General features: G+C 37.2%; 1 long non-coding RNA gene across 1 annotated transcript in view; it reads left to right on the top strand.

Moving 5' to 3' along the window:
- The first annotated feature begins 1,030 nt into the window (after window positions 1-1,030).
- The window catches only part of LOC137651925 (uncharacterized), a 37,852-nt gene continuing 12,912 nt past the window's right edge, over window positions 1,031-25,970 (top strand). The window contains exon 1 of the long non-coding RNA XR_011046135.1: window positions 1,031-1,128. This is a non-coding gene — a long non-coding RNA (uncharacterized lncRNA). The remainder of the gene's footprint in view (window positions 1,129-25,970) is intronic.

Here is a 25,970-nt window from a genome sequence, read left to right as displayed (position 1 = left end):
ATATATATATATATATATATATATATATATATATATATATACTTATACACACACATGTATATATATATATATATATATATATATATATATATATATATATATATATATATATATGATTCCATATAAAAATAATTGATTTATGATCTTGCTTCCATGAAATATCTATTTTCTAGGACGTTAAGAAAGTTGTGTAGTTTTTCGTGTGTTATATTTGTATCTAATTAATCAATTATAGACATTGTAGTAATTTAATGTAAGAGTGAAATGTGTGAATCTATGTTGGAAATGCGAATATGATTAAATGTGAAGTCACCGAATCTAGCCTATGATTGCTTCAATTTTAGAGTGTCTAGCTGTCTCTCATATCTAAGATTCCCAAAATAATTTTATCAGAATATGTCAATGTGGATTGTTGGCTAAACACTGTGCAATAACGATGTGCAGAAAAAAAAGCTTCTTATTTTGAAGGCGAGTTTTAGGTAAACGCAGTTATATGTAAGGTAATTTAAGAACAAAAGCAAAATTTCCACATTCGGTTGATTTTGAATGCTCTACCTTACCTTGATACTTAAAATACTCGAAGCAATGCTACCAATTTCTTTGGAAAACACTTTTCTTGAACGTTCCATATGAGTATTGAAATTATTGAAATCATACTTGTGTATCATACATTTTGAAGCAATATGTACCAGCTAAGAGAGAAGATCCTATCCAGTGATTCACTTCAGTTGTGCCCTGTTTTTATTTTCCATCCTCCTTGTTTTCACCTTTGCAATTAGTGTTATTTTGCTATTCACAAAAGAATGATGATAATATTCAAAATTTGATAATCTTTTGACATAGGTCAGGAGCAAAAACCTCTTGCTATATTTTTTTAAACCATGTTCTTCAGTATCTTTAAAATTGCTTCCTATGGAAAATTCTACGAAAAAAAAAATTATTAGCATAAGTAGCCTAATAATGGTCATGAAAACCAAACACAGATGGAGCCACCTAACTCCCAATGACGACGGAACAAGGATTAATGCTTCCTTGGTTTTCAAAGTTCTACATTCTGAAATTTCAGACTGTTTACAGCCATTTATATCTTAGGGTTGAGGACGTGAACGTCAATCGAGGATATCACATGTAAGTATTCATTTTTAAAGATTTATTGTTATGGGCTTTACTTTCGCGGTATTTCGTTCCAATATGTCAAGTGTTGCACTCCGTAAAATTAAAATCTGGTGTTGCAAATTTGTTCTTTAATGCTGACATCGCCGTGTCAAACTATCCAGGTTCCATACTTCTCACACAGTTCCGCACTTATACTTTCGTTTGCGAGTCATCCATACGTGTAAGTGGGTTTCATATACTTCTATATTATACAAATAAATGTTCTATTATGCATTTTCAAGTATTCTTTGATTAACTCGGCTTTTTCTTGAGATTCCTCGTTGAGTACTTACATGTGCAGAACAATCAAACTATAAAATGTTTTTATTCTGAACATAAATTAGGTAACATTCATCACAGTACAAAACTATAACTCCCCTAATTGGTCGTTGCCATGGAAAGGATATTTGGAAGTTAAATTTATTGGGTAGCTTGTAAAACTTTGAAATCTATACGGGTTTTCTTTTGCAGCAATTTAGTGTTTGGAATTTTTGCGAAAATATTCTCGATGTTTCGGTGCTTATTTTGGGATATTGTGAATTTACAGCATATTTCTATTTGATAAAAAAAAAATCAATGTAAAGTTAGGTCTGTTTTATTATGCAAATGTGTTTCCAGTGATATGAATTTTCATTTTGGTTGATTTTCTATCGCAGCTGATGTGTTTTAAGTAGTCTTATTTTGGTTACAAGAGAAAGTAGCGATTTTGATTGCACAAGTGAATCTAGTTATCTTGATCAAATGTTGAATGCCTTGTTACAAATGTTCTGAGATTTGGATCGATATAGGGACACGAATCAAACTTGTACCTATTTTATACTTTTTTTTGGCGGTCACACTTTCACTTAACTTTTTAATAAGAGTTTACATTGAATTCGATACCAATTTCATAAAGCTACTGCTGCTACACATTTTAGTGTTGATTTCAAGAACAAATTATTAGCTCCTTGAATAGACAGTAATTTAAATCCAGTCACGACGAACTTGTACTAAATTAAGTATACCCCAATTTCAGACTACTGTATATCCAAGAAATGTATGCTTTCTTAAACATTACACACTCCCACACATCCCCCTCCCACACATCCCCCCTCTCACACATCCCTCCCCCCTCCTACGATTTTCAAACTTAGCTACCTTTAGTTCCAATTGGAGTTCTTGCTCAGAAAAATAACTCTAATTATACAATAAAAAAAACACATTACTTGACAATGGAGTAATAAACTGATTTCACACTAGTGAAGTTTGACTTTGGTTACACAAATGTTAAGGTTTAGTGACTTTGGTTTCACATTATTGAAAGTATAAGGATTTTGAGTACACCATAGTGAAGGTTTAGTGTCTTTGGTTACTTGTGAAGGCTTATTGTCTTTGGTTACACTTGTGAAGGTTTATTGTCTTTGGTTACACTTATGAAGGTTTCGTGTTTTTTATTACACTTATGAAGGTTGTGTCTTTGGTTACACACTTGTGAAGGTTTAGTGTCTTTTGTTACACACATGTGAAGGTTTGAAGGTTTAGTGTCTTTTGTTACACACATGTGAAGGTTTGAAGGTTTAGTGTCTTTTGTTACACACATGTGAAGGTTTAGTGTCTTTAGTAACACACTTGTGAAGGTTTATTGTCTCTAGTTACACACTCGTGATGGTTTAGTGTCTTTGGTTAGACACTTGTGAAGGTTTAGCGTCTTAGGTTACTTACTTACTTTTACTTTTAGAGGTTTATTTCTCGCCCTCCATCAAACACTAAAGGTCTGTTCAGGCGGGCCTTGGTGTATGAAAAAATAATTCCTTTCCAGTTAATATTTTGCTCTGTATCGTTATCAGTTATTTCGCTAGCATTTGTATTCAGGCTTAATAGTTTTCAGGTCACTATTATAACACTTTCTAAAAAGATAAGTCTTCAGGTTTTTCTTGAAGGCAGCCACATTTGTGCTATTCTTGACATCGAGTGGAAGGTCGTTAAAGAGTCTCGGTGCAGCATAACTGAACGTTCTTCCTCCTATTGCATGATTCACACTAATTTCGAATAGTCTGTGGGTCATCTGCATGTCTAACTCTTACAGTGGCGCTGGTAGCTTCAGGGTAGGGGACCAAGCAATCACGAAGATATTTAGGCTTATCACTTGTAAGTGCTTTGTGAGTCAACAAGCAAATTTTAAATTCAATCCTAGCCTTAACAGGTAACCAATGTAGATCGATCAGTGCAGGAGTTATTCTCTCCCGAAATTTAATGCCTTTTATCAGTCTAGCCGCCCGGTTTTGCACATTTTGAAGCTTCCTTAGTAGTGTATTGGGCAATTTGTAGTACAGAGAATTGCAATAATCAAGCCTTGATATTACATGACTCATCACTAAAATTTTTGTACTGCCCTCTGTTAAATATTTTCTAATAAATGCTATGTTTCTCAGGTGATAGTTACACACTTTCACTGTGTTCACAATTTGGTCCTTCATTGACAAATTACAGTCTATCAGTACACCCAAATTTTTCACAACAGGCACAATCCCAACATCAGCATCACCAATTTTTATACTTTGAATTAACTGGTAATTCTTCAAAGCCACCCTTGTGCCAAAGAACATACATTCTGTTTTATCATCATTTAATTTGAGCTTTTTCCTCTGCATCCATGTTTTTATTTCAGTCATTATCTCATCAATTTTCTTCCCTGTATCTTGTGTTGTTGAAATTGAGAGGTAAAACTGAGTATCATCTGCATATAGTTTAAAACCCACTTTTTGTTTTTTCAAGATGTGTGATAGCTCGATAGTATATATGTTAAACAAGATAGGGCCCAGGACACTACCCTGTGGTACACCTTTCATAAGAATTCTCTCATTGGATCGGTTTCCAGAAACTTCTACAATAGTCTTCCTGTTCACTAAGTAACTTCGCAAAAAATTTCAGTGCTTCCTGAGTCACTCCAATAGACTTTAAGTCGTCAAGTAAGTACTCGTGCACAACAGTGTCAAAAGCAGCACTAAGATCTAACATAATTAAAATTCCACACTTTCCCCCATCAAGAAAACCTATCATATCATTCATTATTGAGCACAAAGTAGTTTCTGTAGAATGATTAGCTCTGTAGGCCGATTGATTTTCCGGGAATACCTCTAACTCGTCAATATGCGCCCATAATTGCTCACTTATGACTTTTTCAATAAGCTTTGACATGTAGGATAAATTTGAAATGGGCCTATATGAATTTAGCTCGTTTACATCACCTTTCCCTTTGTAAATTGGTTTGATCAACGCAGTTTTTTCACAGCTAGGAAAACAGGATTGCGATATACTTAGGTTAATTATGTTCAGGTAAATATTATATACGACTTGTTTGTTTGGAGCTTCACTTATTGAACTGTTTGGGAAAGGGTCGTTTCCACAATATGTATTCTTCATCTCTCTCATAACCTTTAACAAGTCGCACATATTTATTTCCTTAAATTTTATTAACTTCTTTCCCTCCTTCACTGGCATAGCTGACTGTCCTTCCAAGTGATTTTGGGGGAAGCCTCTATAGATTTTATCAATTTTTTCACTAAAGAATATAGCAAAACTCTCTGCACAAACATTGTCAGGCAAGACATATTTTTTCTTTAATCCCATCAAATCATCAAGGTTTTTGTGAAAGTCCTTCATGTTATTAGTTTTTTTACATTCGCCGTTGTAGAATTTTCTTTTTGTTTTTTCTAACAGGACGTTATAGTCATTTCTGGCCTTATTATATAGATTTCTGGCTTGTAAGGATTTGGCTCTTTTCCATCTACCTTCCATCTTACGTCTGTGTCTTTTTGCCTTTAATAGCTCACTATTATACCATCTAACATTTTCGCGTACCACTATTTGTTTGTTCTTTATGGGACACATGGTATCGTACATTTTTCCAAAATTGTCGTTGTATTTCTTGGTATAGCACTCAACACATTCTATGTCTACCATATGTTCACATTGTGTGTTCACACAAGACATTTGCGCTACACTAGCTTCAATAAAATTCTCAGCATCAAAATTTTCCCGTTCCCTATATGTGATCCATTTTTTCAATACTCTGGTGCAATTTATATTAACATTAAAGGTGATGAGTTTATGTGTTTTTGAGATCTCAAAGTCTGGTTCCACTTCAAGGTTTTTTATTAGGTCTGAGTCTTTTCCACATATGACCAAGTCGAGTGTATGACCACCTACTGACGTTGATACCAAAACACTGTTTATTAAATTAAACATCTCAAATACTTCCTTGAGTTCTTTAGCCTTATTATCATTTTCATCATCTACCCAACAGTTACTGTCTCCACCAATTAATGTATTTTTAATATCGTCCACCACACCCACAAGAATACTAAATTCTTCAATGAATTTAGTCATATTACTCGCTGGTGGTCTATATAATGATATTATATTCAATACCTTATTGTTTCTTGTCAGTTTTAAACAGATATATTCAAACGTTTCAAATACTATTTCATTCATGATAGAAACCCTAGAGAAAGTTTTCGACACAAAGACACCCACTCCTCCTCCAGTTTTGTCCTTTCTTGGTACGTGATAGAAATCATGAGTACACGGCGTCATCTCCTGAATCTTTGAGTTATCACTAATATTTCCCTGCAACCAAGTTTCCGTTAATAAGCATAAATCTAATTCCATTTCGTTCATAAGATTTCTAATCTTTAAGGTTTTATTCCCCACCGATTGACACTTGTGAAAGTTTAGTGTCTTTGGTTAGACACTAGTGAAGGTTTAGTGTCTTTAGTTAGACACTAGTGAAGGTTTTGTGTCTTTGGTTAGACACCAGTGAAGGTTTCGTGTCTTTGGTTAGACACTAGTGAAAGTTTCGTGTCTTTGGTTAGACACTTGTGAAAGTTTCGTGTCTTTGGTTAGACACCAGCGAAGGCTTCGTGTCTTTGGTTAGACACTAGTGAAGGTTTAGTGTCTTTGGTTAGACACTAGTGAAGATTTCGTGTCTTTGATTAGACACTAGTGAAGGTTTAGTGTCTTTGGTAACACACTTGTGAAGGTTTATTGTCTCTAGTTATACACACGTGATGGTTTAATGTCTTTGGTTAGACACTTGTGAAGGTTTAGCATCTTTGGTTAGACACTTGTGAAGGTTTAGCGTCTTTGGTTAGACACTTGTGAAGGTTTAGTTTGTTAGACACTAGTGAAAGTTTAGTGTCTTTGGTTAGACACTTGTGAAGGTTTAGTGTCTTTGGTTAGACACTAGTGAAGGTTTCGTGTCTTTGGTTAGACACTAGTGAAGGTTTCGTGTCTTTGGTTAGACACTAGTGAAGGTTTCGTGTCTTTGGTTAGACACTAGTGAAGGTTTCGTGTCTTTGGTTAGACACTAGTGAAGGTTTCGTGTCTTTGGTTAGACACTAGTGAAGGTTTTGTGTCTTTGGTTAGACACTAGTGAAGGTTTTGTGTCTTTGGTTAGACACTAGTGAAGGTTTCGTGTCTTTGGTTAGACATTAGTGAAGGTTTCGTGTCTTTGGTTAGACATTAGTGAAGGTTTCGTGTCTTTGGTTAGACACTAGTGAAGGTTTAGTGTCTTTGGTTAGACACTAGTGAAGGTTTAGTGTCTTTGGTTAGACACTAGTGAAGGTTTAGTGTCTTTGGTTGGGCACTAGTGAAGGTTTAGTGTCTTTGCCTAGGCACCTAGTGAAGGTTTAGTGTCTTTGGCTAGGCACTAGTGAAGGTTTAGTGTCTTTGGTTAAACACTTGTGAAGGTTTAGTGTCTTTGGTTAAACACTTGTGAAGGTTTAGTGTCTTTGGTTAAACACTTGTGAAGATTTAGTGTCTTTGGTTAGAGACACTAGTGAAGGTTTAGTGTCTTTGGTTAGACACTAGTGAAGGTTTAGTGTCTATGGTTAGACACTAGTGAAGGTTTAGTGTCTTTAATGAGACACTAGTGAAGGTTTAGTGTCTTTGGTTAGACACTAGTGAAGGTTTAGTGTCTTTGGTTAGACACTAGTGAAGGTTTAGTGTCTTTGGTTAGACACTAGTGAAGGTTTAGTGTCTTTGGTTAGACACTAGTGAAGGTTTAGTGTCTTTGGTTAGACACTAGTGAAGGTTTAGTGTCTTTGGTTAGACACTAGTGAAGGTTTAGTGTCTTTGGTTAGACACTAGTGAAGGTTTAGTGTCTTTGGTTAGACACTAATGAAGGTTTAGTGTCTTTGGTTAGACACTAGTGAAGGTTTAGTGTCTCTGGTAAGACACTAGTTAAGGTTTAGTGTCTCTGGTAAGACACTAGTTAAGGTTTAGTGTCTCTGGTAAGACACTAGTGAAGGTTTAGTGTGTCTGGTAAGACACTAGTGAAGGTTTAGTGTCTCTGGTAAGACACTAGTGAAGGTTTAGTGTCTTTAATAAGACACTAGTGAAGGTTTAGTGTCTTTGGTAAGACACTAGTGAAGGTTTCGTGTCTTTGGTAAGACACTAGTGAAGGTTTCGTGTCTTTGGTTAGACACTAGTGAAGGTTTCGTGTCTTTGGTTAGACACTAGTGAAGGTTTCGTGTCTTTGGTTAGACACTAGTGAAGGTTTCGTGTCTTTGGTTAGACACTAGTGAAGGTTTCGTGTCTTTGGTTACTTACTTACTTTTAGAGGTTTATTTCTCGCCCTCCATCAAACACTAAAGGTCTGTTCAGGCGGGCCTTGGTGTATGAAAAAATAATTCCTTTCCAGTTAATATTTTGCTCTGTATCGTTATCAGTTATTTCGCTAGCATTTGTATTCAGGCTTAATAGTTTTCAGGTCACTATTATAACACTTTCTAAAAAGATAAGTCTAAAGGTTTTTCTTGAAGGCAGCCACATTTGTGCTATTCTTGACATCGAGTGGAAGGTCGTTGAAGAGTCTCGGTGCAGCATAACTGAACGTTCTTCCTCCTATTGCATGATTCACACTAATTTCGAATAGTCTATGTGGGTCATCTGCATGTCTAACTCTTACAGTGGCGCTGGTAGCTTCAGGGTAGGGGACCAAGCAATCACGAAGATATTTAGGCTTATCACTTGTAAGTGCTTTGTGAGTCAACAAGCAAATTTTAAATTCAATCCTAGCCTTAACAGGTAACCAATGTAGATCGATCAGTGCAGGAGTTATTCTCTCCCGAAATTTAATGCCTTTTATCAGTCTAGCCGCCCGGTTTTGCACATTTTGAAGCTTCCTTAGTAGTGTATTGGGCAATTTGTAGTACAGACACTAGTGAAGGTTTCGTGTCTTTGGTTAGACACTAGTGAAGGTTTCGTGTCTTTGGTTAGACACTAGTGAAGGTTTCGTGTCTTTGGTTAGACACTAGTGAAGGTTTCGTGTCTTTGGTTAGACACTAGTGAAGGTTTTGTGTCTTTGGTTAGGCACTAGTGAAGGTTTAGTGGCTTTGGTTAAACACTTGTGAAGGTTTAGTATCTTTGGTTAGACACTAGTGAAGGTTTTGTGTCTTTAGTTAGACACTAGTGAAGGTTTCGTGTCTTTAGTTAGACACTAGTGAAGGTTTCGTGTCTTTAGTTACACTAGTGAAGCTTTTGTGTCTTTGGTTAGACCCTAGTGAAGGTTTCGTGTCTTTGTTTAGACACTAGAGAAGGTTTCGTGTCTTTGGTTAGGCACTAGTGAAGGTTTAGTCTTTGGTTAGGCAATAGTGAAGGTTTAATCTTTGGTTAGACACTAGTGAAGGTTTAATCTTTGGTTAAACACTAGTGAAGGTTTAGTGTCTTTGGTTACACACTAGTGAAGGTTTAGTGTCTTTGGTTACACACTAGTGAAGGTTTAGTGTTTGGTTAAACACTTGTGAAGGTTTAGTGTCTTTGGTTAGACACTTGTGAAGGTTTAGTGTCTCTGGGTAGACACTAGTGAAGGTTTAGTGTCTTTGGTTAAACAATAGTGAAGGTTAAGTGTCTTTGGTTAGACAATAGTGAAAGTTTAGTGTCTTTGGATAGACACTAGTGAAGGTTTAGTGTCTTTGGTTAGACACTAGTGAAGGTTTAGTGTCTTTGGTTACACTAGTGAAGGTTTAGTGTCTTTGGTAAGACACTAGTGAAGGTTTAGTGTCTTTGGTAAGACACTAGTGAAGGTTTAGTGATTTTGGTTAAACACTTGTGAAGGTTTAGTGTGTTTGGTTAAACACTTGTGAAGGTTTAGTGTGTTTTGGTTAAACACTTTTGAAAGTTTAGTGTCTTTGGTTAGACACTTGAGAAGGTTTAATGTCTTTAGTGACACTAATGAAGGTTTAGTATCTTTGGTTACACACTTAAAAAGGTTTAGTCTTTGGTTAAACACATGTGAAGGTTTAGTGTTTTTGGTAACACTTGTGAAGGTTTAGTGTTTTTGGTTAAACACTTGTGAAGGTTTAGTGTTTTTGGTTAAACACTTGTGAAGGTTTAGTGTTTTTGGTTAAACACTTGTGAAGGTTTAGTGTGTTTGGTTAAACACTTGTGAAGGTTTAGTGTGTTTTGGTTAAACACTTGTGAAGGTTTAGTGTCTTTGGTTAGACACTAGTGAAGGTTTAGTGTCTTTGGTAAGACACTAGTGAAGGTTTAGTGTGTTTGGTTAAACACTAGTGAAGGTTTAGTGTGTTTGGTTAAACACTTGTGAAGGTTTAGTGTGTTTGGTTAAACACTTGTGAAGGTTTAGTGTGTTTTGGTTGAACACTTGAGAAGGTTTAGTGTCTTTGGTTAGGCACTTGAGAAGGTTTAATGTCTTTAGTGACACTAATGAAGGTTTAGTGTCTTTGGTTACACACTTATGAAGGTTTAGTGTCTTTTGTTACACACATGTAAAGGTTTAGTGTCTTTGGTAACACACTTGTTAAGGTTTAGTGTCTTTGGTAACACACTTGTGAAGGTTTATTGTCTCTAGTTACACACTCGTGATGGTTTAGTGTCTTTGGTTAGACACTTGTGAAGGTTTAGCGTCTTTGGTTAGACACTAGTGAAGGTTTAGTGTCTTTGCTAAGACACTAGTGAAGGTTTAGTGTCTTTGGTTAGACACTAGTGAAGGTTTAGTGTCTTTGGTTAGACACTAGTGAAGGTTTAGTGTCTTTGGTTAGACACTAGTAAAGGTTTAGTGTCTTTGGTAACTCACTTGTGAAGGTTTATTGTCTCTAGTTACACACTCGTTACGGTTTATTGTCTTTGGCTAGACACTTGTGAAGGTTTAGCATCTTTGGTTAGACACTTGTGAAGGTTTAGCATCTTTGGTTAGACACTTGTGAAGGTTTAGCGTCTTTGGTTAGACACTTGTGAAGGTTTAGTTTGTTAGACACTAGTGAAAGTTTAGTGTCTTTGGTTAGACACTTGTGAAGGTTTAGTGTCTTTGGTTAGACACTTGTGAAGGTTTAGTGTCTTTGGTTAGACACTAGTGAATGTTTAGTGTCTTTGGTTAGACACTAGTGAAGGTTTCGTGTCTTTGGTTAGACACTAGTGTAGGTTTAGTGTCTTTGGTTAGACACTAGTGAAGATTTAGCGTCTTTGGTTAGACACTTGTGAAGGTTTAGCGTCTTTGGTTAGACACTAGTGAAGGTTTAGCGTCTTTGGTTAGACACTTTTGAAGGTTTAGCGTCTTTGGTTAGACACTTGTGAAGGTTTAGTGTGTTTGGTTAAACACTAGTGAAGGTTTAGTGTGTTTGGTTAAACACTTGTGAAGGTTTAATGTGTTTTGGTTGAACACTTGTGAAGGTTTAGTGTCTTTGGTTAGGCACTTGAGAAGGTTTAATGTCTTTGGTTAGGCACTTGAGAAGGTTTAATGTCTTTAGTGACACTAATGAAGGTTTAGTGTCTTTGGTTACACACTTATGAAGGTTTAGTGTCTTTTGTTACACACATGTAAAGGTTTAGTGTCTTTGGTAACACACTTGTTAAGGTTTAGTGTCTTTGGTAACACACTTGTGAAGGTTTATTGTCTCTAGTTACACACTCGTGATGGTTTAGTGTCTTTGTTTAGACAATTGTGAAGGTTTAGCGTCTTTGGTTAGAAACTAGTGAAGGTTTAGTGTCTTTGCTAAGACACTAGTGAAGGTTTAGTGTCTTTGCTTAGACACTAGTGAAGGTTTAGTGTCTTTGCTTAGACACTAGTGAAGGTTTAGTGTCTTTGGTTAAACAATAGTAAAGGTTTAGTGTCTTTGGTAACACACTTGTGAAGGTTTATTGTCTCTAGTTACACACTCGTTACGGTTTAGTGTCTTTGGGTAGACACTTGTGAAGGTTTAGCATCTTTGGTTAGACACTTGTGAAGGTTTAGCATCTTTGGTTAGACACTTGTGAAGGTTTAGCGTCTTCGGTTAGACACTTGTGAAGGTTTAGTTTGTTAGACACTAGTGAAAGTTTAGTGTCTTTTGTTAGACACTTGTGAAGGTTTAGTGTCTTAGGTTAGACACTAGTGAATGTTTAGTGTCTTTGGTTAGACACTAGTGAATGTTTCGTGTCTTTGGTTAGACACTAGTGTAGGTTTAGTGTCTTTGGTTAGACACTAGTGAAGGTTTAGTGTCTTTGGTTAGGCACTAGTGAAGGTTTAGTGGCTTTGGTTAAACACTTGTGAAGGTTTAGTGTCTTTGGTTAAACACTTGTGAAGGTTTAGTATCTTTGGTTAGACACTAGTGAAGGTTTTGTGTCGTTAGTTAGACACTAGTAAAGGTTTCGTGTCTTTAGTTAGACACTAGTGAAGGTTTCGTGTCTTTAGTTAGACACTAGTGAAGGTTTCGTGTCTTTAGTTAGACACTAGTGAAGCTTTCGTGTCTTTAGTTAGACACTAGTGAAGCTTTCGTGTCTTTAGTTAGACACTAGTGAAGCTTTCGTGTCTTTGGTTAGACCCTAGTGAAGGTTTCGTGTCTTTGTTTAGACACTAGTGAAGGTTTCGTGTCTTTGGTTAGGCACTAGTGAAGGTTTAGTGTCTTTGGTTAGGCACTAGTGAAGGTTTAGTGTCTTTGGTTAGGCACTAGTGAAGGTTTAGTGTCTTTGGTTAGGCACTAGTGAAGGTTTAGTCTTTGGTTAGACACTAGTGAAGGTTTAGTGTCTTTGGTTACACACTAGTGAAGGTTTAGTGTCTTTGGTTACACACTAGTGAAGGTTTAGTGTTTGGTTAAACACTTGTGAAGGTTTATTGTCTTTGGTTAGACACTTGTGAAGGTTTAGTGTCTCTGGTTAGACACTAGTGAAGGTTTAGTGTGTCTGGTTAGACACTAGTGAAGGTTTAGTGTCTTTGGTTAGACACTAGTGAAGGTTTAGTGTCTTTGGTTAGACACTAGTGAAGGTTTAGTGTCTTTGTAAAGACACTAGTGAAGGTTTAGTGTCTTTGGTAAGACACTAGTGAAGGTTTAGTGTCTTTGGTAAGACACTTGTGAAGGTTTAGTGTGTTTGGTTAAACACTTGTGAAGGTTTAGTGTGTTTGGTTAAACACTTGTGAAGGTTTAGTGTGTTTGGTTAAACACTTGTGAAGGTTTAGTGTGTTTTGGTTACACACATGTGAAGGTTTAGTGTCTTTGGTTAGACACTTGAGAAGGTTTAATGTCTTTAGTGACACTAATGAAGGTTTAGTGTCTTTGGTTACACACTTATAAAGGTTTAGTGTCGTTTGTTACACACATGTGAAGGTTTAGTGTTTTTGATAACACTTGTAAAGGTTTAGTGTGTTTCGTTAAACACTTGTGAAGGTTTAGTGTGTTTGGTTAAACACTTGTGAAGGTTTAGTGTGTTTGGTTAAACACTTGTGAAGGTTTAGTGTGTTTGGTTAAACACTTGTGAAGGTTTAGTGTGTTTTGGTTGAACACTTGTGAAGGTTTAGTGTCTTTGGTTAGACACTTGAGAAGGTTTAATGTCTTTAGTGACACTAATGAAGGTTTAGTGTCTTTTGTTACACACATGTAAAGGTTTAGTGTCTTTGGTAACACACTTGTGAAGGTTTATTGTCTCTAGTTACACACTCGTTACGGTTTAGTGTCTTTGGCTAGACACTTGTAAAGGTTTAGTGTCTTTGCTAAGACACTAGTGAAGGTTTAGTGTCTTTGCTAAGACACTAGTGAAGGTTTAGTGTCTTTGGTTAGACACTAGTGAAGGTTTAGTGTCTTTGGTTAGACACTAGTGAAGGTTTAGTGTCTTTGGTTAGACACTAGTGAAGGTTTAGTGTCTTTGGTTAGACACTAGTGAAGGTTTAGTGTCTTTGGTAACACACTTGTGAAGGTTTATTGTCTCTAGTTACACACTCGTTACGGTTTAGTGTCTTTAGCTAGACACTTGTGAAGGTTTAGCATCTTTGGTTAGACACTTGTGAAGGTTTAGCGTCTTTGGTTAGACACTTGTGAAGGTTTAGTTTGTTAGACACTAGTGAAAGTTTAGTGTCTTTGGTTAGACTCTAGTGAAGGTTTCGTGTCTTTGGTTAGACACTAGTGAAGGTTTAGTGTCTTTGGTTAGGCACTAGTGAAGGTTTAGTGTCTTTGGTTAGGCACTAGTGAAGGTTTAGTCTTTGGTTAGGCACTAGTAAAGGTTTTGTCTTTGGTTACACACTTGTGAAGGTTTAGTGTCTTTGGTTACACACTAGTGAAGGTTTAGTGTCTTTGGTTACACACTAGTGAAGGTTTAGTGTTTGGTTAAACACTTGTGAAGGTTTAGTATTTGGTTAAACACTTGTGAAGGTTTAGTGGCTTTGGTTAGACACTTGTGAAGGTTTAGTGTGTCTGGTTAGACACTAGTGAAGGTTTAGTGTCTTTGGTTAAACAATAGTGAAGGTTTAGTGTCTTTGGTTAGACAATAGTGAAGGTTTAGTGTCTTTGGTTAGACACTAGTGAAGGTTTAGTGTCTTTGGTTACACTAGTGAAGGTTTAGTGTCTTTGGTAAGACACTAGTGAAGGTTTAGTGTGTTTGGTTAAACACTTGTGAAGGTTTAGTGTGTTTGGTTAAACACTTGTGAAGGTTTAGTGTGTTTGGTTGAACACTTGTGAAGGTTTAGTGTGTTTGGTTAAACACTTGTGAAGGTTTAGTGTGTTTTGGTTAAACACTTTTGAAAGTTTAGTGTCTTTGGTTAGACACTTGAGAAGGTTTAATGTCTTTAGTGACACTAATGAAGGTTTAGTGTCTTTGGTTACACACTTAAAAAGGTTTAGTCTTTGGTTAAACACATGTGAAGGTTTAGTGTTTTTGGTAACACTTGTGAAGGTTTAGTGTTTTTGGTTAAACACTTAAGAAGGTTTAGTGTGTTTGGTTAAACACTTGTGAAGGTTTAGTGTGTTTTGGTTAAACACTTGTGAAGGTTTAGTGTCTTTGGTTAGACATTAGTGAAGGTTTAGTGTCTTTGGTAAGACATTAGTGAAGGTTTAGTGTCTTTGGTAAGACACTAGTGAAGGTTTAGTGTGTTTGGTTAAACACTTGTGAAGGTTTAGTGTGTTTGGTTAAACACTTGTGAAGGTTTAGTATGTTTTGGTTGAACACTTGTGAAGGTTTAGTGTCTTTGGTTAGGCACTTGAGAAGGTTTAATGTCTTTAGTGACACTAATGAAGGTTTAGTGTCTTTGGTTACACACTTATGAAGGTTTAATGTCTTTTGTTACACACATGTAAAGGTTTAGTGTCTTTGGTAACACACTTGTTAAGGTTTAGTGTCTTTGGTAACACACTTTTGAAGGTTTATTGTCTCTAGTTACACACTCGTGATGGTTTAGTGTCTTTGGTTAGACACTTGTGAAGGTTTAGCGTCTTTGGTTAGACACTAGTGAAGGTTTAGTGTCTTTGCTAAGACACTAGTGAAGGTTTAGTGTCTTTGGTTAGACACTAGTGAAGGTTTAGTGTCTTTGGTTAGACACTAGTAAAGGTTTAGTGTCTTTGGTAACACACTTGTGAAGGTTTATTGTCTCTAGTTACACACTCGTTACGGTTTAGTGTCTTTGGCTAGACATTTGTGAAGGTTTAGCATCTTTGGTTAGACACTTGTGAAGGTTTAGCATCTTTGGTTAGACACTTGTGAAGGTTTAGCGTCTTTGGTTAGACACTTGTGAAGGTTTAGTTTGTTAGACACTAGTGAAAGTTTAGTGTCTTTGGTTAGACACTTGTGAAGGTTTAGTGTCTTTGGTTAGACACTAGTGAATGTTTAGTGTCTTTGGTTAGACACTAGTGAAGGTTTAGTGTCTTTGGTTAGACACTAGTGAAGGTTTAGTGTCTTTGGTTAGACACTAGTGAAGGTTTAGTGTCTTTGGTTAGACACTAGTGAAGGTTTCGTGTCTTTGGTTAGACACTAGTGAAGGTTTAGTGTCTTTGGTTAGACACTAGTGAAGGTTTCGTGTCTATGGTTAGACACTAGTGAAGGTTTAGTGTCTTTGGTTAGACACTAGTGAAGGTTTAGTGTCTTTGGTTAGGCACTAGTGAAGGTTTAGTGTCTTTTTTTAGGCACTAGTGAAGGTTTAGTCTTTGGTTAGGCACTAGTGAAGGTTTAGTGTCTTTGGTTAGGCACTAGTGAAGGTTTAGTGTCTTTGGTTACACACTAGTGAAGTTTAGTGTTTGGTTACACTAGTGAAGGTTTAGTGTCTTTGGTTAAACACTTGTGAAGGTTTGTCTTTGGTTAGACACTAGTGAAGGTTTAGTGTCTTTGGTTAGACACTAGTGAAGGTTTAGTGTCTTTGGTTACACTAGTGAAGGTTTAGTGTCTTTGGTTAGACACTAGTGAAGGTTTAGTGTCTTTGGTTAGACACTAGTGAAGGTTTAGTGTCTTTGGTTAGACACTAGTGAAGGTTTAGTGTCTTTGGTTAGACACTAGTGAAGGTTTAGTGTGTCTGGTAAGACACTAGTGAAGGTTTAGTGTGTCTGGTAAGACACTAGTGAAGGTTTAGTGTGTCTGGTAAGACACTAGTGAAGGTTTAGTGTGTCTGGTAAGACACTAGTGAAGGTTTAGTGTGTCTGGTAAGACACTAGTGAAGGTTTAGTGTCTTTGATAAGACACTAGTGAAGGTTTAGTGTCTTTGGTAGACACTAGTGAAGGTTTAGTGTCTTTGGTTAGACACTATGAAGGTTTAGCGTCTTTGGTTAGACACTAGTGAAGGTTTAGCGTCTTTGGTTAGACACTAGTGAAGGTTTGGCGTCTTTGGTTAGACACTAGTGAAGGTTTAGCGTCTTTGGTTAGACACTTGTGAAGGTTTAGCGTCTTTGGTTAGACACTTGTGAAGGTTTAGTGTCTTTGGTTAGACACTTGTGAAGGTTTAGCGTCTTTGGTTAGACACTTGTGAAGGTTTAGCGTCTTTGGTTAGACACTGTGAAGGTTTAGCGTCTTTGGTTAGACACTAGTGAAGGTTTAGCGTCTTTGGTTAGACACTTGTGAAGGTTTAGCGTCTTTGGTTAGACACTAGTGAAGGTTTAGCGTCTTTGGTTACACACTAGTGAAGGTTTAGTGTTTGGTTACTCTAGTGAAGGTTTAGTGTGTTTGGTTACTCTAGTGAAGGTTTAGTGTCTTTGGTTACACACTTGTGAAGGTTTAGTGTGTTTGGTTACACACTTGTGAAGGTTTAGTGTGTTTGGTTACACACTTGTGAAGGTTTATGTTTGGTTACACACTTGTGAAGGTTTAGTGTCTTTGGTTAGACACTAGTGAAGGTTTAGTGTCTTTGGTTAGACACTAGTGAAGGTTTAGTGTCTTTGGTAACACTGTGAAGGTTTAGTGTCTCTGGTTACAGACTAGTGAAGGTTTAGTGTCTTTGGTTAGACACTTGTGTAGGTTTAGTCTTTGGTTAGACACTAGTGAAGGTTTAGTTTGTTAGACACTAGTGAAGGTTTAGTGTCTTTGGTTAGACACTTGTGAAGGTTTAGTGTCTTTGGTTAGACACTAGTGAAGGTTTAGTGTCTTTGGTTAGACACTAGTGAAGGTTTAGTGTCTTTGGTTAGACACTAGTGAAGGTTTAGTGTCTTTGGTTAGACACTAGTGAAGGTTTAGTGTCTTTGGTTAGACACTAGTGAAGGTTTAGTGTCTTTGGTTAGACACTAGTGAAGGTTTAGTGTCTTTGGTTAGACACTAGTGAAGGTTTAGTGTCTTTGGTTAGCACTAGTGAAGGTTTAGTGTCTTTGGTTAGACACTAGTGAAGGTTTAGTGTCTTTGGTTAGGCACTAGTGAAGGTTTAGTGTCTTTGGTTAGACACTAGTGAAGGTTTCGTGTCTTTGGTTAGGCACTAGTGAAGGTTTAGTGTCTTTGGTTAGACACTAGTGAAGGTTTCGTGTCTTTGGTTAGGCACTAGTGAAGGTTTCGTGTCTTTGGTTAGGCACTAGTGAAGGTTTCGTGTCTTTGGTTAGGCACTAGTGAAGGTTTAGTGTCTTTGGTTAGGCACTAGTGAAGGTTTAGTGTCTTTGGTTAGCACTAGTGAAGGTTTAGTGTCGTTGGTTAGCACTAGTGAAGGTTTAGTGTCTTTGGTTACACACTTGTGAAGGTTTAGTGTCTTTGGTTACACACTAGTGAAGGTTTAGTGTCTTTGGTTAGACACTGTGAAGGTTTAGTGTCTTTGGTTAGACACTAGTGAAGGTTTAGTGTCTTTGGTTAGACACTAGTGAAGGTTTAGTGTCTTTGGTTAGACACTAGTGAAGGTTTAGTGTTCTGGTTAGACACTAGTGAAGGTTTAGTGTGTCTGGAAGACACTAGTGAAGGTTTAGTGTCTTTGGTTAAGACACTAGTGAAGGTTTAGTGTCTTTGGTTAAGACACTAGTGAAGGTTTAGTGTCTTTGGTTAAGACACTAGTGAAGGTTTAGTGTCTTTGGTAAGACACTAGTGAAGGTTTAGTGTCTTTGGTAAGACACTAGTGAAGGTTTAGTGTCTTTGGTAAGACACTAGTGAAGGTTTAGTGTCTTTGGTAAGACACTAGTGAAGGTTTAGTGTCTTTGGTAAGACACTAGTGAAGGTTTAGTGTCTTTGGTTAGACACTAGTGAAGGTTTAGTGTGTCTGGTTAAGACACTAGTGAAGGTTTAGTGTCTTTGGTTAGACACTAGTGAAGGTTTAGTGTCTTTGGTTAGACACTAGTGAAGGTTTAGTGTGTCTGGTTAAGACACTAGTGAAGGTTTAGTGTCTTTGGTTAGACACTAGTGAAGGTTTAGTGTGTCTGGTTAGACACTAGTGAAGGTTTAGTGTGTCTGGTTAAGACACTAGTGAAGGTTTAGTGTGTCTGGAAGACACTAGTGAAGGTTTAGTGTCTTTGGTAGACACTAGTGAAGGTTTAGTGTCTTTGGTAAGACACTAGTGAAGGTTTAGTGTCTTTGGTAAGACACTAGTGAAGGTTTAGTGTCTTTGGTTAAGACACTAGTGAAGGTTTAGTGTCTTTGGTAAGACACTAGTGAAGGTTTAGTGTCTTTGGTAAGACACTAGTGAAGGTTTAGTGTCTTTGGTTAAGACACTAGTGAAGGTTTAGTGTCTTTGGTTAGACACTAGTGAAGGTTTAGTGTCTTTGGTTAGACACTAGTGAAGGTTTATTGTCTTTGGTTAGACACTAGTGAAGGTTTAGTGTCTTTGGTTAGACACTAGTGAAGGTTTATTGTCTTTGGTTAGACACTAGTGAAGGTTTATTGTCTTTGGTTAGACACTAGTGAAGGTTTAGTGTCTTTGGTTAAACACTTGTGAAGGTTTAGTGTCTTTGGTTAAACACTTGTGAAGGTTTAGTGTCTTGGTAAGACATAGTGAAGGTTTAGTGTTTAGTTACACTAGTGAAGGTTTAGTGCATTTGGTTAAACACTTGTGAAGGTTTAGTGTCTTTAGTAAGACACTAGTGAAGGTTTAGTGTCTTTGGTTAGACTAGTGAAGGTTTAGTCTTTGGTTAAACACTTGTGAAGGTTTAGTGTCTTTCGTAAGACACTAGTGAAGGTTTAGTGTGTTTGGTTAAACACTTGTGAAGGTTTACTGTGTGTGGTTAAACACTTGTGAAGGTTTAGTGTGTTTGGTTAAACACTTGTGAAGGTTTAGTGTGTTTGGTTAACACTTGTGAAGGTTTAGTGTGTTTGGTTAAACACTTGTGAAGGTTTAATGTGTTTTTTGAACACTTGTGAAGGTTTAGTGTCTTTGGTTAGGCACTTGAGAAGGTTTATGTCGTTAGTGACACTAATGAAGGTTTAGTGTCTTTGGTTACACACTTATGAAGGTTTAGTGTCTTTGGTTACACACTGTGAAGGTTTAGTGTTTTTGGTAACACACTTGTGAAGGTTTAGTGTCTTTGGTAACACACTTGTGAAGGTTTATTGTCTTGGTTACACACTCGTGAAGGTTTAGTGTCTTTGGTTAGACACTTGTGAAGGTTTAGCGTCTTTGGTTAGACACTAGTGAAGGTTTAGTGTCTTTGGTTAGACACTAGTGAAGGTTTAGTGTCTTTGGTTAGACACTAGTGAAGGTTTATTGTCTTTGGTTAGACACTAGTGAAGGTTTATTGTCTTTGGTTAGACACTAGTGAAGGTTTAGTGTCTTTGGTTAAGACACTTGTGAAGGTTTAGTGTCTTTGGTTAAACACTTGTGAAGGTTTAGTGTCTTGGGTAAGACATAGTGAAGGTTTAGTGTTTAGTTACACTAGTGAAGGTTTAGTGCATTTGGTTAAACACTTGTGAAAGTTTAGTGTCTTTAGTAAGACACTAGTGAAGGTTTAGTGTCTTTGGTTAGACTAGTGAAGGTTTAGTCTTTGGTTAAACACTTGTGAAGGTTTAGTGTCTTTCGTTAAGACACTAGTGAAGGTTTAGTGTGTTTGGTTAAACACTTGTGAAGGTTAACTGTGTGTGGTTAAACACTTGTGAAGGTTTAGTGTGTTTGGTTAAACACTTGTGAAGGTTTAGTGTGTTTGGTTAACACTTGTGAAGGTTTAGTGTGTTTGGTTAAACACTTGTGAAGGTTTAATGTGTTTTGGTTGAACACTTGTGAAGGTTTAGTGTCTTTGGTTAGGCACTTGAGAAGGTTTAATGTCGTTAGTGACACTAATGAAGGTTTAGTGTCTTTGGTTACACACTTATGAAGGTTTAGTGTCTTTTGGTTACACACATGTGAAGGTTTAGTGTTTTTGGTAACACACTTGTTAAGGTTTAGTGTCTTTGGTAACACACTTGTGAAGGTTTATTGTCTCTAGTTACACACTCGTAGGTTTAGTGTCTTTGGTTAGACACTTGTGAAGGTTTAGCATCTTTGGTTAGACACTTGTGAAGGTTTAGTCTTCGGTTAGACACTTGTGAAGGTTTAGTGTCTTGGTTAGACACTTGTGAAGGTTTAGTGTTTGGTTAGACACTAGTGAAGGTTTAGTGTCTTTGGTTAGACACTAGTGAAGGTTTAGTGTCTTTGGTTAGACACTAGTGAAGGTTTAGTGTCTTTGGTTAGACACTAGTGAAGGTTTAGTGTCTTTGGTTAGACACTAGTGAAGGTTTAGTGTCTTTGGTTAGACACTAGTGAAGGTTTAGTGTCTTTGGTTAGCACTAGTGAAGGTTTAGTGTCTTTGGTTAGACACTTGTGAAGGTTTAGTGTCTTTGGTTAACACTAGTGAAGGTTTAGTGTCTTTGGTTAGACACTAGTGAAGGTTTAGTGTCTTTGGTTAGACACTAGTGAAGGTTTCGTGTCTTTGGTTAGACACTAGTGAAGGTTTCGTGTCTTTGGTTAGACACTAGTGAAGGTTTCGTGTCTTTGGTTAGACACTAGTGAAGGTTTCGTGTCTTTGGTTAGACACTAGTGAAGGTTTCGTGTCTTTGGTTAGACACTAGTGAAGGTTTAGTGTCTTTGGTTAGACACTAGTGAAGGTTTAGTGTCTTTGGTTAGGCACTAGTGAAGGTTTAGTGTCTTTGGTTAGGCACTAGTGAAGGTTTAGTGTCTTTGGTTACACTAGTGAAGGTTTAGTGTCTTTGGTTAGCACTAGTGAAGGTTTAGTCTTTGGTTAGACACTAGTGAAGGTTTAGTGTCTTTGGTTACACACTAGTGAAGGTTTAGTGTCTTTGGTTACACACTAGTGAAGGTTTAGTGTTTGGTTAACACTTGTGAAGGTTTAGTGTCTTTGGTTAGACACTTGTGAAGGTTTAGTGTCTCTGGTTAGACACTAGTGAAGGTTTAGTGTCTTTGGTTAGACACTAGTGAAGGTTTAGTGTCTTTGGTTAGACATAGTGAAGGTTTAGTGTCTTTGGTTAGACACTAGTGAAGGTTTAGTGTCTTTGGTTAGACACTTGTGAAGGTTTAGTGTCTTGGTTAGACACTGTGAAGGTTTAGTGTCTTTGGTTAGACACTTGTGAAGGTTTAGTCTTTGGTTAGACACTGTGAAGGTTTAGTGTCTTTGGTTAGACACTGTGAAGGTTTAGTGTCTTTGGTTAGACACTTGTGAAGGTTTAGTGTCTTTGGTTAGACACTAGTGAAGGTTTTAGTGTCTTTGGTTAGACACTTGTGAAGGTTTAGTGTCTTTGGTTAGACACTAGTGAAGGTTTAGTGTCTTTGGTTAGACACTAGTGAAGGTTTAGTGTCTTTGGTAAGACACTAGTGAAGGTTTAGTGTCTTTGGTTAGACACTAGTGAAGGTTTAGTGTCTTTGGTTAAGACACTAGTGAAGGTTTAGTGTCTTTGGTAAGACACTTGTGAAGGTTTAGTGTTTGGTTAAACACTGTGAAGGTTTAGTGTCTTTGGTTAAACACTTGTGAAGGTTTAGTGTCTTTGGTTAAACACTTGTGAAGGTTTAGTGTCTTTGGTTACACACTGTGAAGGTTTAGTGTCTTTGGTTAGACACTTGAGAAGGTTTAGTGTCTTTGGTTAGACACTAGTGAAGGTTTAGTGTCTTTGGTTACACACTAGTGAAGGTTTAGTGTCTTTGGTTACACACTAGTGAAGGTTTAGTGTCTTTGGTTAACACTGTGAAGGTTTAGTGTCTTTGGTTAACACTTGTGAAGGTTTAGTGTGTTTGGTTAAACACTTGTGAAGGTTTAGTGTGTTTGGTTAACACTAGTGAAGGTTTAGTGTCTTTGGTTAGACACTAGTGAAGGTTTAGTGTGTTTGGTTAAACACTTGTGAAGGTTTAGTGTCTTTGGTTAAACACTTGTGAAGGTTTAGTGTTTTGGTTAACACTTGTGAAGGTTTAGTGTCTTTGGTTAGACACTTGAGAAGGTTTATGTCTTTAGTTGACACTAGTGAAGGTTTAGTGTCTTTGGTTACACACTGTGAAGGTTTAGTGTCTTTGGTAAGACACTTGTGAAGGTTTAGTGTCTTTGGTTACACTAGTGAAGGTTTAGTGTCTTTGGTTAGACACTTGTGAAGGTTTAGTGTCTTTGGTTAAGACACTAGTGAAGGTTTAGTGTCTTTGGTTAAGACACTAGTGAAGGTTTAGTGTCTTTGGTTAGACACTAGTGAAGGTTTAGTGTCTTTGGTTAGACACTAGTGAAGGTTTAGTGTCTTTGGTTAGACACTAGTGAAGGTTTAGTGTCTTTGGTAAGACACTTGTGAAGGTTTAGTGTCTTTGGTTACACACTGTGAAGGTTTATGTCTTTGGTTAGACACTTGTGAAGGTTTAGTCTTTGGTTAGACACTTGTGAAGGTTTAGCGTCTTTGGTTAGACACTTGTGAAGGTTTAGTGTTTGGTTAGACACTAGTGAAGGTTTAGTGTCTTTGGTTAGACTCTAGTGAAGGTTTAGTGTCTTTGGTTAGACACTAGTGAAGGTTTAGTGTCTTTGGTTAGCACTAGTGAAGGTTTAGTGTCTTTGGTTAGGCACTAGTGAAGGTTTAGTCTTTGGTTACACTAGTGAAGGTTTAGTGTCTTTGGTTACACAGTTGTGAAGGTTTAGTGTCTTTGGTTACACACTAGTGAAGGTTTAGTGTCTTTGGTTACACACTAGTGAAGGTTTAGTGTTTGGTTAAACACTTGTGAAGGTTTAGTTTTGGTTAAACACTTGTGAAGGTTTAGTGCTTTGGTTAGACACTTGTGAAGGTTTAGTGTGTCTGGTTAGACACTAGTGAAGGTTTAGTGTCTTTGGTTAAGACACTAGTGAAGGTTTAGTGTCTTTGGTTAGACAATAGTGAAGGTTTAGTGTCTTTGGTTAGACACTAGTGAAGGTTTAGTGTCTTTGGTTACACTAGTGAAGGTTTAGTGTCTTTGGTTAAGACATAGTGAAGGTTTAGTGTCTTTGGTTAAACACTTGTGAAGGTTTAGTGTCTTTGGTTAAGACACTTGTGAAGGTTTAGTGTCTTTGGTTAAACACTTGTGAAGGTTTAGTGTCTTTGGTTAACACTTTGAAGGTTTAGTGTCTTTGGTTAGACACTTGAGAAGGTTTATGTCTTTAGTGACACTGTGAAGGTTTAGTGTCTTTGGTTACACACTTGAAGGTTTAGTCTTTGGTTAAACACATGTGAAGGTTTAGTGTCTTTGGTTAACACTTGTGAAGGTTTAGTGTTTTGGTTAAACACTTGTGAAGGTTTAGTGTTTTGGTTAAACACTTGTGAAGGTTTAGTGTGTTTGGTTAAACACTTGTGAAGGTTTAGTGTGTTTTGGTTAAACACTTGTGAAGGTTTAGTGTCTTTGGTTAGACATTAGTGAAGGTTTAGTGTCTTTGGTTAAGACATTAGTGAAGGTTTAGTGTCTTTGGTTAAGACACTAGTGAAGGTTTAGTGTCTTTGGTTAGACACTAGTGAAGGTTTAGTGTGTTTGGTTAACACTTGTGAAGGTTTAGTGTGTCTTTGGTTAACACTTGTGAAGGTTTAGTGTCTTTGGTTAACACTTGTGAAGGTTTATTGTCTTGGTTACAGACTCGTGAAGGTTTAGTGTCTTTGGTTAGACACTTGTGAAGGTTTAGTCTTTGGTTAGACACTTGTGAAGGTTTAGTTTGTTAGACACTAGTGAAGGTTTAGTGTCTTTGGTTAGACACTTAGTGAAGGTTTAGTGTCTTTGGTTAGACATAGTGAAGGTTTAGTGTCTTTGGTTAGACACTAGTGAAGGTTTAGTGTCTTTGGTTAGACACTAGTGAAGGTTTAGTGTCTTTGGTTAGACACTAGTGTAGGTTTAGTGTCTTTGGTTAGACACTAGTGAAGGTTTAGTGTCTTTGGTTAGACACTAGTGAAGGTTTAGTGTCTTTGGTTAGACACTAGTGAAGGTTTAGTGTCTTTGGTTAGGCACTAGTGAAGGTTTAGTGTCTTTGGTTAGGCACTAGTGAAGGTTTCGTGTCTTTGGTTAGACTCTAGTGAAGGTTTCGTGTCTTTGGTTAGGCACTAGTGAAGGTTTAGTGTCTTTGGTTAGACACTAGTGAAGGTTTCGTGTCTTTGGTTAGACACTAGTGAAGGTTTCGTGTCTTTGGTTAGGCACTAGTGAAGGTTTCGTGTCTTTGGTTAGGCACTAGTGAAGGTTTCGTGTCTTTGGTTAGGCACTAGTGAAGGTTTCGTGTCTTTGGTTAGGCACTAGTGAAGGTTTCGTGTCTTTGGTTAGGCACTAGTGAAGGTTTCGTGTCTTTGGTTAGGCACTAGTGAAGGTTTTAGTGTCTTTGGTTAGGCACTAGTGAAGGTTTAGTCTTTGGTTACACACTTGTGAAGGTTTAGTGTCTTTGGTTACACACTAGTGAAGGTTTAGTGTCTTTGGTTAAACACTTGTGAAGGTTTAGTGTCTTTGGTTAGACACTAGTGAAGGTTTAGTGTCTTTGGTTAGACACTAGTGAAGGTTTAGTGTCTTTGGTTAGACACTAGTGAAGGTTTAGTGTCTTTGGTTAGACACTAGTGAAGGTTTAGTGTCTTTGGTAAGACACTAGTGAAGGTTTAGTGTGTCTTTGGAAGACACTAGTGAAGGTTTAGTGTCTTTGGTAAGACACTAGTGAAGGTTTAGTGTCTTTGGTAAGACACTAGTGAAGGTTTAGTGTCTTTGGTAAGACACTAGTGAAGGTTTAGTGTCTTTGGTAAGACACTAGTGAAGGTTTAGTGTCTTTGGTAAGACACTAGTGAAGGTTTAGTGTCTTTGGTAAGACACTAGTGAAGGTTTAGTGTCTTTGGTAAGACACTAGTGAAGGTTTAGTGTGTCTGGTAAGACACTAGTGAAGGTTTAGTGTCTTTGGTTAGACACTAGTGAAGTTTTAGTGTCTTTGGTTAGACACTAGTGAAGGTTTAGTGTGTCTGGTAAGACACTAGTGAAGGTTTAGTGTCTTTGGTTAGACACTAGTGAAGGTTTAGTGTGTCTGGTAAGACACTAGTGAAGGTTTAGTGTGTCTGGTAAGACACTAGTGAAGGTTTAGTGTGTCTGGAAGACACTAGTGAAGGTTTAGTGTCTTTGGTAAGACACTAGTGAAGGTTTAGTGTCTTTGGTAAGACACTAGTGAAGGTTTAGTGTCTTTGGTAAGACACTAGTGAAGGTTTAGTGTCTTTGGTAAGACACTAGTGAAGGTTTAGTGTCTTTGGTAAGACACTTATGAAGGTTTAGTCTTTGGTAAGACACTAGTGAAGGTTTAGTGTCTTTGGTTAAGACACTAGTGAAGGTTTAGTGTCTTTGGTAGACACTAGTGAAGGTTTATTGTCTTTGGTTAGACACTAGTGAAGGTTTATTGTCTTTGGTTAGACACTAGTGAAGGTTTATTGTCTTTGGTTAGACACTAGTGAAGGTTTATTGTCTTTGGTTAGACACTAGTGAAGGTTTATTGTCTTTGGTTAGACACTAGTGAAGGTTTAGTGTCTTTGGTTAGACACTAGTGAAGGTTTAGTGTCTTTGGTTAAACACTTGTGAAGGTTTAGTGTCTTGGGTAAGACAATAGTGAAGGTTTAGTGTTTAGTTACACTAGTGAAGGTTTAGTGCATTTGGTTAAACACTTGTGAAAGTTTAGTGTCTTTAGTAAGACACTAGTGAAGGTTTAGTGTCTTTGGTTACACTAGTGAAGGTTTAGTCTTTGGTTAAACACTTGTGAAGGTTTAGTGTCTTT

This window comes from Palaemon carinicauda, chromosome 13 (genome assembly GCF_036898095.1).
Source record: "Palaemon carinicauda isolate YSFRI2023 chromosome 13, ASM3689809v2, whole genome shotgun sequence".
In the NCBI taxonomy this organism is placed as follows: Eukaryota; Metazoa; Arthropoda; class Malacostraca; order Decapoda; family Palaemonidae; genus Palaemon; species Palaemon carinicauda.
This window is presented reverse-complemented; position numbering and strand designations above follow the sequence as displayed.